The sequence below is a fragment of the Pinus tabuliformis genome, chromosome 6 (assembly GCF_031772625.1).
Source record: "Pinus tabuliformis cultivar Carrire ecotype Pingquan chromosome 6, CPIR1, whole genome shotgun sequence".
Lineage (NCBI taxonomy): Eukaryota > Viridiplantae > Streptophyta > Pinopsida > Pinales > Pinaceae > Pinus > Pinus tabuliformis.
Genome location: NC_142292.1, coordinates 1,184,044,289 through 1,184,058,647, shown reverse-complemented (window position 1 = coordinate 1,184,058,647; position 14,359 = coordinate 1,184,044,289).

The window sequence follows — 14,359 nt, the reverse complement described above, 5'->3', positions numbered from 1 at the left end:
AAAATAATGATGGAAATTCCATGATAGGAGTGAAGTTTAAAATGATTTTTTTTTATGTTGAACAATAGATCTCTACATATTGTTCTCAATGCAACAATATTGAATTTAACTAGGTAAACTTAGAAAATGTTACAAGAAAGAATGAAATTGATAGTTGAAAATTGTTTTACAAAAAAAAAACAAATATTGTACACCTTTTCCAAGCTTGGAGAGGAAGATGTTACATATGGTATCAGAGCATAATAGGTTCAGTACCGTGACCTTTGAGATAACTACATCCTTATTAACTAAGCAAATATTTGTCTATACAAAGACAGAGCAAGAGATCTAAGAAGAAGGTTTTCAAAATGCACATAATATATTAACCATGATGAACCCAAATTGAAGAGGAAGTGTTATATGTATGCTTGGGACAATAGGCACAAATTTACATTAGGGAGCTACTAGATATGATGAAAAACGTACAGGCATAATTGATGAATTTTCATGTAGGACATGAACACCTATGGAATTCTAGCGTTGAATAGGAGAAACTTATAAAAAAGTTAAGTGAAAATCAAATCCCAAGGTAGTAGGAATAGCAGGGGATGGGAAGAACTAGGGTTAAACATTTGAATGAAAAAATGCTAAAGATACGGCAAAAAGTAAGGAGAAAAGTTCAAAAGAAGCATAAGAGCATAGTTCCTCAAAAATGTAGATGAAAACACAGAATAAACAAAAAATAGAACTGCATGGAGAATTTAGAAAAATCATACCCTCAACCTTGGATGTGGAGACAGAAGAGGCCATTTAGGCATGGTTGCTAAATATTAATCAATACTTTCAAGTATATGATTATTCTACAAAAGTCAAGGCAAAGTTGGCTACTTTTCAACTATGGGGAAATGTTTCACTGTGGTGGGAGGAAATGAGGCGAGTCCATAATCTAGAAAGAAAAGAAGTGGACTAGGAAGAGCATGAGTGGCTATTTAAAGGAAAATATTTAATTGAACTTTACTTCGATGATAGGGCTAAGGAATTCTATGAATTGAAATTGGGATGAATGTCAATGGATGAGTTAGTAAATAAATTTACTCATTTATTGTGCTATATTCCATACATTAAGGACAAAAAGGCAAAAATATAGTGTTTCTTATGTTGAAAATGCAGCAAGAAAATCCTAATTAATTTTTCCTTGATTAAATTAGGAGAAATTTCAATTTCAATTTTAGAAGAAGACTCAGAGGTAGTTAACTAAGGTGACATAGCTCTTGTCACCCAGTTAACTCAGTAAATTTGAGTTGGAGACACTTGAGTTCAGTTGTATATGACTGATTGCTAATTTGTAGCAATCTATTTCAATTAATTCGAGTTATTGTCAGTGTAACCAGTTCGCACTGTTAGTAGAACTAGTGGAGGTCCAGTCGAGGGTGTGTAACTTTTTTCACGCTGAGTGATCATCTAATTAATTGATCAATCAACCTAAATTTACTCATGAATGGAGAGAATTCTAGTTACCGAGTTGAGATTGGAGTTGAAGGGCAGTGTACTACCAGTTATAGAATTTTCCGAGTTATACAGGTGTTGCATGCAGTCAAAGAATTTCCTAAAGGAATTGTGCAATTCTTAGTGAGTAATTTCCCTAATTAATACAGGGATAAGTCCTCATCAAACATCGCAAGGAAATAATAGCTTCAGAGGCTGAGAAATTGGCAAAGTATTGCCTTAAGTCAGCATGTGAGATATTGAGATAGATTATACTAGTGCAAGGGTTTCTCACTCTTGAGAAAGAATTATATTTCTTCTCTCTTCTTTGATTAATGAAATACAGATAGTAAAGGGTTTTGAGAAGTTTCTTTACCCTAGATAAATCTATGTGTATGTGTGTTGAATCCTGATGCATGTTAATGATTTCTGTTCTCGATCATGATTTTCTTTTTGCAAATGAGTAGAGTAGATTCAAGTCTTGTGATATAGTAAATTTCATGAGAAGTTTTGAATCTACGCATTAAATCTATACATGGTATCAGAGCAAGAATCATAATAGAGAAAAGGATTTGAAGTTATCTTTGCAGGTTGATCAAATTTGCAGGATCAATTCTTTAGAGCTAGTAGGATGGATTCACCTTGAGACTAATTCTTTAGAGACTCGGATTCGCCTTGAGGGTAGCTCGAATTATGTTGCTTGGAAGAAAAATATGGAGGCAGTGTTGGATGATAGGGATGAAAGAATTCATGGATAATGATATCTCGAAGCCTCGAACATCTGATGCTTAAGATCTAGTAGAATGGAAGAAGTGTGTAGAAAAGGCGAGGAGGATCATATTGGAGGGTGTTCGAGATCATATTATATTGAATATCAATGGGAAAGAGACTCCATAGGCAATGTAGCAGGCCTTGACAGATTTTCTCCAGAACAATAGTGACCACGGGAAGCTGGCACTGAAGGATAAGATTCAGAATATCAAGATGCAGAAGGGCGACACAATACCATAGTACTTGAGCAGGTTCACACAATGTCATGATGAACTTGGGAGTATTGGTGTTACAGTTGTAGAAGACGATTTGCTAAGCCTAACACTTATAAGAATTCCAAAGCACTGACACAACTACCAAGATTCGGTAAATGGGAGGGAGAATATGCCAAATTGGGAATGACTGTGGTCTGATTTGGTGCAAGGAAAAATAAAACAGAACATCAGAGGTAGAACCTCATCCAATTGTGATGATGAGAATAATTGTGCCTTAAGTTGAAAGGCAAAGAAAGGGAAAGGGAATAAATCCCAATCTAAAGTAAAATCTGGTTAAGGGCACAAGAAGAAAGACTTATCCAAAATCATGTTCTTTCACTATCATGAACTGGGACATTGTACCACGAAATGTCCACATAAGAAGGCAACAAAGAAGACCATAGGAAGAGAAGCGAGTGAAGCCTTGGCTTCACAGTTTGAAATTGATTTTATCCTCATTTCTTGCATGAAAAGCATAGTGATGGGTAGTGTGTGGTATCTCAATAGCGATGCCTCATTCCACATGACTGGCAACAAGGAATTTTTGGGTGACTTGGAGGAGAAGTATCTCCAAATGAACATTGATATGGGAGGATGGAAGCTATAATGTGACTGCCATTGATACAGTTACTTTTTGGAGAGAGGATGGCTCCCCTCTTAGGCTCAAAGATGTGATGTATGTACCGGGTCTAAAGAAGAATCTAGTTTCGATCATAGTGTTGGAAGACCATGGCTATGAGGTGAAATATAGAAAAAGGAAGGATTTCCTGACACACATAGACAAAGGACAAGTGAAGCAGTTTGGGGTTCGATTGAAGAACCTCTAAAAACTAGATGTGGAATATTGTGCAACATTAAGTTGAAAGCAGAGAAGATGCAGAGCCAAGATGTTGATGAATTATGGCATAGAAGACTTAGCCATTTGCAACATGGAACTTTGAATATCATGCAATAGATTTGTATAGGCCTCCCCAATGGAGCACTAGGGCAATGAGATACATGCAAAGGGTGTACATCGGGGAAGTACAAAAAATCCACCTTTAATGATCGGCACAACAGAGCACAACAAATCTATGAAAGGATACACTCTGATATATGTGGACCTTTCATGATAGCCTCCACTACCAAGCATAGATATTATGTTATATTAATAGATGATTTGTCACAGAAGTGTTGGATCTAATATATGCAGAATAAAGGACAGATATTCTCCAAATTTGTTGAGTTGAAATCACTTGTTGAGAGAGAGATTGGCAAGAAAGTGAAGGCTCTTAGGAGCAATAACGGTGGTGAGTACATGTCAAATGAGTTTAAAAAATTATGTGCAAATGAAGGCATTAGATTGGATTTTAAAACACCTCATAACCCACATCATAATGGGGTGGAGGAGAGGAAGAACATGTATTGTGGGAGAAGCACGGGCAATGTTGCATGACCATAGCCTACCTCTACACTTATGGGCTGAAGCATGCAACACAATGATCTATTTGCATAATAGAGTCCTCACAGGATTCTTAGCATGAGTATACCAGAGGAATATTTTTTAGGGAAGAAACTAGATGTGTCACACTTGAGGATCTTTAGATGATCACTTTACTATCATGTTTCCAAGGAAGTAATGAAAAACCTAGAGTTGACAACAGAGTTGGGAATATTTGTGGAGTACACAGATACACCTCACAACTATCAGGTGTACTTTCCATCCCTCAAGATGATATTGGCATGATGAGATGTGAATTCTGATGAGGAGAAGGTAATGAGTTGTTCGAGCTTCAGTTGTAGTTTGATCAGGAGTGTTTAGCTCTAAAGGAAGAACCTCATGAAGTAGTGGAGTAGCTACAAGCATAGGAGGAAAGAATGGAGACATCCACCCAAGTAGAGACATGCACCTAAGAAGATACATATGGAGAGAGAAGTTGACAGATTATTGTTGGATCCTAGAGAGAATGCGGGAGCACTAACATCGCAGTGTAGGTAGAGGAGGTCATCATATTGTTAGACTGGGTACATAGCTCTTATGAGTGAGCTAGTTGAGAAAGAACCATACTCATTCTAGGAAGCATTGTAACAAAAAATGTGGGTTGATGCTATGGTAGAGGAATATGATTCCATTGTCAGAAATAGTATTTGGGAAGTGGTCCCAAGACCAACAGACAAATTAGTGTTTGGTTCGAGATGGATTTACAAGCTAAAGCATGCAACAGATGGGATCATGGAAAAACATGAGGAAAAATTTATGACCAAGGGGTTCTCTAAGGTGGAGGGAATTGACTATGAGGAGACATTTTCTCTAGTAGCAAGGTACTCATTCGTCATGTAAATTTTAGCATTGTGAGCACAGATCATGTGGAAGATCCACTAGATGGATTTAAAGACAACATTCCTTAATGGAGTCATTGAGGAGGAGGTGAATATTGAGCATCCAAAGGGGTTTAAGACCTTTGATAGAGAGTTGCATGTGTGTAGACTCAAGTGAGCATTGTATGGACTCAAGCAACCACCTGTTGCTTGGTATACTAGGATCAATAGGTATCTCACCAGTTTGGGCTTCACCAAAATTGAAGCAAATGTAAAACTTTATCACATTGTGGTAGAAGGTAAATTATTAATTATTGTCTTATATGTCAATGACTTGATCCTTACTAGTGATGAGCAGTTGATGAAGGACATGGGATTCATGCATTATTTCCTTGGCTTGGAAGTATGGTGAGGAGATGGGGAATTGTTTGTCTCTCAAGGAAAGTATGCCAACAAGATACTAAAGAAGTTCTGCATGGAGGGTAGCAAACCCATGGACACTCCTCTAGCAGGCAACTGCAGGAAAGAGGATGCTATTTGATGTGAGGAAGTGTAGGCTACCATTGATAGGAAGCTGGTAGGTTCACTTATGCATTTGGTGAAAACACCTATGGACATGTGTTATGCAGTTAAACATCATAGTCAAGCTATGGTTAAGTCAACCAAACCTTATTAGAAGGTTGCAAAGGATGTGTTGAGATACCTCAGAGGAACTACTCAGTTTAGTATTTGGTACAAACAGATAGAAGGAGTGAAGATGGAAGGATTCACAGATGCAGATTGGGTAGGGAGTCCATCAGAAATGAAGAGCAATTGAGGAGGAATTTCAGTCTTGGGTCAGCACCAGTTTCTTGGTACAGTATGTTGCCGAAATCTGTGACACTTAGCTCAGCGGAAGCAGAATACATGGCTGCAAGTCAAGTAGCATGTGAGGCTATCTGGATCAGAAAGATTCTTGTTGGGTTATTTGGTCAAAAAATGAATCTTACAATGATTTACGGTGACAATCATATTTATATCAAAATATCTGAGAATCCAATATTTCATGATCTATCCAAGCATATCAACACCTGGTATCACCATCTACGAGATTGTTTGCAGAGGCGGATTATGTTGTTGCAGTACATTCTGACGAAGTTACATGATGAACATATTTTGACAAAGTATTTCTCAAGAGGAAAATTCCAGTTCCATAGAAGTAGGATTTGGGTATCCGATAATCCCTTTCTTATTGAGAGAAATTGTTGGAAATGCAACAAGAAGATCCTAATTTAATTTTTCCTTCATTAAATCAGGATAAATTTCAATTTCAATTTCGGCAGAATACTTGGAGGTATTTAATTAAGGTGACATGGCTCTTGTCACTCAGTTAACTCAGTAAATTAGAGTTGGAGACACTTGAATTTAGTTCTACATGATTGATTTCTAATTTGTAGCAATCTATTTCGATTAATTTGCGATATTTTCGATGTAACTTGTTTCACACTGAGTGAATAACTAGTTAACTGATTAGTCAACCTAAATTATCTCATGCATGTAGATAATTCGAGCTACCTAGTTGATAATGGAGTTTAGTGCCAGTACTACCAGTTGTAGAATTTTCCATGTTGCACAGGTGGTGCATGCAGTCAAAGAAGGGATTGAACAGATTGCACAGTTCTCATTGAGTAATTTCCATAATTAATAGGGGGTTAATTCTTCATCAAAAAGCACAAGGAAATAGGATCTTGGAAGGTTGTGAGGTAGTGAGATAGGTTATACTGGTGCAAGGGTTGCTCAGTCTTGAGAAACCATTGCATTTCTTCTCTATTATTTGAATGATGCAATATAGATAGTACGGGGTTTTGAGCAGTTGCTTTCCCCTAGATAAATCTTTGTGTATGTGTGTTGAATCTTGATGAATGTTAATGATTTTTTTTCTCAGTCGTGATTTTCTTTCCGCGGATGAGTAGAGTAGCTTCAAGTCTTGTGATCTAGTAAATTTCATGAGCAGTTTTGAATATACACATTAAAGTTCTACATATTAAGTTGTCTTCCACCCTCCTTTATAGAAATAATCAAGTATGATAATGTGAGGAATATGGATGAGGTAATCAGGAAGGATCAAATCCATTATCAATAGGACAAGCATAGAAATGAAAATCTGAAATGCTGGTATAACAAGAAAAATGAGAAAATGAACCACAAAGGAAAAGATTGAAAATATGGGTTATGTAAACAACGAGAGAAAAAAAACCAGAGCTAGAATTAGAGCAACAACAACAACCAAGGTTTAAGGACACAAAATCAACCTCGAGCTTTGTATAAATAGGAGGAAGTTAACAAAGGAAGTAATGGTAAGTATAGGGAACCCCTAGAATGTTGGGATTGCAGAGAACCCCATCTATTACAAATTTTTTGTTACAATACCAAGTCTGCACAATATTTGCAGCATCTACAAAATGCCTCTACATACAACGACGTGTCTAGGAATATACCACACATCAACATAACATCGAAAGACTTCCATACAGAACACCACTCCACAATGGAGGAAATTGAAATTAGAATTATTAAGCAATCTATTTGAGTATTAATTTATCATAGTGCTAGCCTGAGTTACGTTAGCCCTAAGGTAGCAGAAAAGTATAAATTAAAGTATGAAAAATACAGTAATTAACAACTAGTCTAGCTGGTCATGGGAACAAAAAGAAAGGTTACAAATTGGGTAAAGGCATGTTGAGTATCTGTAAATGGAATTCATACCACTATAATCTTGAATATATTATTTTTGGGCTCATGTCATGTTTTGATATAAATTTATTGGTTGGAAGGACAACAAGCAATTGTAAATTGTCTGGATAAAATTGTCACCGATGCAGTAGAAAATGAAGAGGCACAGGTTATAAGGGGCATACCGAAGCCTATATTTCTACGAGAAATATCTACTTTATAGCTAAAAAGTTTTGCAAGAAATGGATGTCAACTTTTTCCTATCCAAGTAGAGGATCATTAATCTAATAAAATAGGAAAATATGTAAGTGAGATAGAAGTAATTCAAAGCTACCGAAATGTATTTCCTGATGAACTTATGGGGTTTCCACCAAAAAGAGAGATATATTTTTCCATAAAATTAATACCAGGGAGAAAACTGGTATCAAAAGCTCCTTATCTAATGAGTGTACCTGAGCTAATGGAACTAAAAATTCACTTGCAAGAGTTTCTTAATAAGGGATATATCTGACCCAATGTGTCAGTGTGGGGTGCAATAGTCATTTTTGCAAGAAAAGGGATAGAACCTTTAGATTCTGAATTAATTACCTTCAATCAAATAATCTTACTATTAAAATAAGTACCCCCTACTGATGATAGATGATTTTTTTGATCAATTTAAAGGAGGAATATTGTTTTCAAAAATAGACATCATATCTAGTTATCACTAGATGAGGGTTAAGGAGGAAGATATACAAAAGTCAACTTTCTGAACAAGATACAAACATTATGAATTTACAGTGTTACCTTTTGGACTTACAAATGCACCTACTACCTACATGTGTTTAATGAATAATGTGTTTTGTAATTTTTTAGATAATTTTGTACTGATATTTATAGATGATATATTAATCTATTCCAAAACCTAGGAGGAGCATAAACAACATTTGTTATTGGTGCTACAGACCCTACGCAAACACTAGTTATATACTAAATTACCAAGTGTGAGTGTTATCAAAACAAGATATAATTTATTGGACATGTAATACTGAAAGAAGGCATAGCGTTAGACCTCGAAAAAGTGATGGCCATCCATGATTAGTAAATACCAAAATATGTGGTAGATATAAGGTCATCTATGGCAATTACTAGTTATTACCACATAGTTATAGAAGGTTTTTCCAAGACATGGTATCCGATAAATTCCTTGCAAAAGAAGGGGGTCAAGTTTTTGTGGATACAAATATAGCAGGAAAGTTTTAAAAGACCAAAACATCTATCGATAATAGCTCTAGTGTTAAAAATAGAAGATCCCAATAAAGTTTTTGTTTTATGTACTGATGCTTGTTTAGACAATCTTGGAGGGGTTTTAATCAAAGAGGGACATGTGGTGGCATATGAGTCTTAGAAAATAAAAGACCATGAAAGGAGGTATGCATCTTATGATCAGGAATTGGTAGCAGCTATTCGTGCCCTTAAGATATGGAGACATTACCTGGTTGGTAATAAATTTACCTTAGTTATTTATCACATAAATCTAAAATATTTTTTCAGTCAACTTGAAATGAATGTTAGACATGCTAGGTGGATCACATTCTTCAGTAACTATTATTTCGACACCAAGCACCTACAGGGAAAATAAAACAAGGTGGAAAATGTGTTGAGTCAAATTTTAAAACACATACAAAATCACAGTAAGAAAATTTGAAATATTTTTTGTTGAGTTCTAAGTTAAAAGGGCGGCGTTGAAAGATTATAATTACAAACTTATTTTTGATAGCTTGAGGAACAAAAATGCTCACAAATAACAACAAAAGAATGAATCAATGAAGAGGGGTTGCTTTTACATAAAAGAAAAAAAAAAGACTTTATATCCCTAATTGTTACAGGAATATTTGGGCACATTAACCCCGACTTCTAGATCCATATTATTAGGGTCCATCAACCCCTATTTCAGTTGTTTTCATTCCCTAATGAAGTTAAACTACATCATGCTTGCCTCCCAAGAGTTTCATGAGACCATTCATCCAAAAAACGCCCCTAAGGAGATCAACAGAGGTGGCCTTCTATTTGGCTGCAATGCATTGCAGCAACTACAGTCTCTGGGTGCTACGCATCGCAAATAGCCTTTGTTTTTCCCACACTGAGTGAGATTCATCGAATTTTTTAAATGAGTCCATTGGATTCCTCATCCAATGGATGCTTCTGGAAGTTTCTGGATTGATTGAGCTCGCTTTTGGATGAGGAAGGAGATGAATGAACCTTAATCCATTATCCCTTCCTCCATGGAACTACCTCCCAATTTTGGCAAAGCATTCATGAGGGCCATTAATGGCTTAACCTCCTCTATTCAGCTATAAATGGACCAAGCATTCAAAGGCTTGGGGAGGTTGGAACTTCTTGAGTTAAGGAAATTATGTTTGAGTGAGACTTGCAAGAGAGTAATTTTATCATGTCAAAGTGTTGCTTCATGAGAAGGGAAGGGTTTGAAACTAGAAGGAAGACACTGAATCGAACATGGCTTCAAGGGTTGTAATCTTTTCTTTATCAACAAAGAGTTCTATGCTTATTCCCATTCATGTGTTTATATGATGTATATTATACTTTCGATTCTATAATATGTTTAGTTAGCAGGTCGATATGTATGCTTTGATGGTTTTCTTTCTCGGCTTGTGTGCAGGTACCTTCCAAGCGAGTTAAGTAAGGAAGGGAGCAACGAAAGTGGTCAAAGGGAAGAGGGATCAAGCGAGAGATATATGTTGGTTCTTTTGTTCCTCTTTCTTTTATCTGTTAGCTATAGGAAAAGCAATGGAATTACTTTAGTTGTTGTTCTAGACTAGCTACTAGGTCTAGGGGTTAGTCATTTGAAGAAACACTAAATTTACCCATAACAAAATGGTGACCCTGCTGAAGAACGATCCTATCCCTTATAGTAGCTTATCAATCTCTTAAAACACTTTAACATATTGTGCTTTCTGTTTTTCATCGAATTCAAGGTCAACTCACTGAAAATTGAGTCTGTTTTGAGCATAAAATTGTCATTCTGTAATCAGCGCACCTTTGTAACTGACACAGTGCATTGCATTGCACCTTTTGCATAGACTCAGTGAGATGCATCACATTGTCCTTAACTCTGGCCTTCGCTAATCCCTTTAGGATCATTTTTCCATCCAGGAACTGAAACCTTTAGTCAATTTTCAGTTGTTTGAATTGCTTGTTGGATATAGATGAGGTTTTCTCTCTGAAAACAGTCTTTGTTTCCTTATTTCGACCCGATTTAGACTGGATTGTTGAATTTTTTTTATGTATTTGTTTTATCATTTGCAATCCATTGTAGAAAATTAGCTTCGATCGATTGTTTTGTCAAAAATGAAGTGTCGTAAAGTATTCCTTCATAAATAATCGATTGATCTATTTGTGCATTTGTTTCATATTTTCATTTAAAGTGTCAAAAATCTTCATTTCTTTAAAGTTGAAAGTGTTGTCTAGTCTTCCTTTCCATTTAAGAGAAATTGTGATAAATTGACATTTTTTGTGAAAAGAGTTTTTGAATCATTTGTGCATTAGTTTCTTAGTGCATCTTTCATGTTAAGAGAAACTGAAAAGAAAAGAAATACATGCAATTGCATTTTAGAGTTTGAGTTTCTATGTTCAAAAGGAATGCTTTAGGGAATTGCATTAGTTTGTTCTCTTTGTTGTTTGATCCAAAAATCACATGTATGCTCTATCCCTCATAGCTAGGATTTTCATTATTGAAAACAAATGGAAAGAGTGTTTCTCATTCTAGTTTCATTCTTAGGAATTTCGGAAAACATCTCGTGGTGAAACCCAAAGGAAAATTTTAACCAAGATCAACCTAAAATTTACATCAATTAACCTAATAATGAATTGGAACTTAACGTAAACATCTAGAGGGTTCGAGGCTAGAGACGTGTTCCTGTGTCTTAAAACCTAGTGGCTGTCATTTCATTGAGGTTGGGTGATTCCTCCTCTCTGATTCGATAAGTACTAGTACGGACTTGAGCTCCCTGTACCGTCGAGTATATAGTGGGAGACCCCAATAGGTTTAAATCCTTTATCCCTAGGAAGCCGAGTCTGCCGCCTTACCAATCACAATGCACCGAACACAGCATTCGGGAATACTAACTACCGTACGGTAAATCCTTGGTAATTTCTCTTTCATTTACCACCAAGGTGTATATTGCAGTTTTGTGATTAGTTTGGTAAAACCTCTTTTCTATTATCTCTAGAGCAGTCACTTTTGTTCCTTTTCGACTCCTTAATAGAAAAGGACCATCTGAGCGCTTCTCTTTTCAAGCTCATTAAACATCGAAAGAGACTAGAGTCATATTTTGTTTTTTCTCGACTCCTTAAAAATGAAAAATCAATGTTATGTTCTAGTGTCGTAAAAGTTAATTGACCGCAAATAACATCCTTATTCCTTAGTTGAGTTTAGGTTGATAAGAACAATCAACAATTCTGGAGGAAGATCAACCTCCACTCCATTGTTCGAGGAGAGTTACGAGCAAACCGCCCTTGCCACTAGAAGCGACACCCATCCGGTCAAGGCAGACTCATCAAACTGAGTCTGGTACTTCAAGATTTTCTGGTACTTCATCTGAATTACCAGAGTCGCCTATCACGGCTAGTACTGAGCCTCAAGTTACTCCAACTATTTCTAGTACATTTGTTACACAAGAATAAGTTACTCAACTACCTGAGGCCATAATAACGGAAACAAGTGAACAAGTAACTGAAGTTGATCCACAAATTGAAGTTAATCAACCAGAAATTACTTCAAAACTTGAACTTGTTCAATTGGAATTTGATCCAGAACCCATAGCAGTTGAAACCGAAGATATTTTTGAACCTGAAGTTGTTCACGAACCTTCCCTTGAAACTAAAGTTCTTTTACCAGAACATCTGGAATTTGACCTTGAACATTCTGAAGTTGTTACTGAAATACCTCAGTCATCTGTAGTTCTTGAAACTCCATCTTTAACACCAAAAGTCTTTTTCGGACCTGACGATGAAATCCTTCCACCTAGATTAATTGCTTTAGAGGAAGAAGTTGAAGAATATTCTACCCCCGGGACTCCACATCATTTTGGACCTGGTTTATATCTTTATTCTGAGTCTCTTCCTTGTTCTGCTATTGCCTCTGAGATATCACTTGATTCATTAGTTCAACTTTCGAGTCAATTAACCATGGCAGAACAACCGCAAACATCCCAGACTGTTTCATCTGATGTAGCTGCGACTGAATCCTTTGCTGCTACTTCTTCGATGTTTACAACCACACCTGAGTCAGATTTATATGGATAGCCGTCTGTCCCGGCTGGTTACCAGTCTATGTCTGGAATCCACTCAGGGGTTTCTTCTTTGCCATGGTCATCACCCATGTCGTCATCAGGAATTCTATCTGGTTCTTCTTATCAAGTACAACAGTTTGATCCTGCTTACCAATATCAAACTAGGCAATTCAGTGAAAAAAGACCCATATATCCTCTTAACACTAGGTTTCCACCATATGGCCAGCAATATGCCTATTCACCGCATCCTCCCTATCAAGGAGGACAACCCCAAGGTTATTTCACACCGTATCTAGGTCAACCTGAAATGAGAGTCTGTTAGTGGCAGCCAACTATGCCACCACAACCAAGGCTTGTGTATCCAACACAACCTATGCAAACTGAGCCAATTATATCTACCCAACCTATCGTAACTATGGAACCACAGGTACAAGCTCACCCTGTTGTATCTCAACCTGTGCAGGTTAGTTTTGCTACCTCACAACCACAAGTTTCAAGTTAGCAAACCCAAACTTCTCAGGTTTTTATGCAACAACTGCTTGTTTCTGGGGTACAATTACCTCAGGTTAGTGTTCCATTATCTGGAGTGACTCAAGTTGCTACAGGTTTAGTTTATTCTTAGCCTGGTCAAACTGGCATTGGGGGCCAATATCAAACTTCATAGCTGATACCCCAACAACCTTGGCAGCCACAGTATCCAAAGCCTCATTTTCAGAATGTTCAACCTCAGTATGGACCTGCTTTCCAAGCTCAACCTGGGCAAGGACAATATCAAGCATATCAAGGTCCTGTGTATCAAGCCCAACTCGGTTACGAACAAATGCAAGGTCAACTTGGTTATAATCCATATACCAGATATATCCCACCAGCTTATCAAGGATATCCGCCTTATGTGGGTATGCAAAGGCCTATGGCACAAGTAATTCCATCTTATCCCAGATATTCTCAACCTGATTTGAATCGGCAGTTGCCATTTGTGGAAACCCTAGAATTACCGGATTTAAATTGGCTTACCAATGATCCAATTTTTTATGCACCATGGTTGCGAGTAATTCCTCATAAGTTGCCTTCCAATATTCCAAAGTTTAGTGGAAATCCTGTGGAAGACCCGTCAAATCACGTTATGACTTATCATTTATGGTGTTTTTTGAACTCCTTGAATGATGATTCTGTAAGACTCCGTCTTTTCCAAAGAATGCTCATTAGTTTGGCTGCTAAGTGGTATATTGAATTGCCGAGAGCTTCTTTTAATAATTTCACCCATTTAGCCACTACCTTTTTAACCCACTTCCAGTTACCCATCAGATATGAAACTGGAATGGAACTTTTGACCAACTTTAAACAAACGACTTCTACTCACATATCGAATCATATTCATGAGTGGCATCATCATCGTCACATGGTTAAAACCTATGTTCCTGATCATCGTTTAGCTAAGTGGTTCATTAAGTCCTTACTGCCATATATCACTGAGGATGTGGCTAAAGGTGGAGTTGTTACGAAAGAGCAAGTGATTCCTCAGGCCCAATATTTGGATTTAATTTACACGTAATCTGGCATGCTCTATGA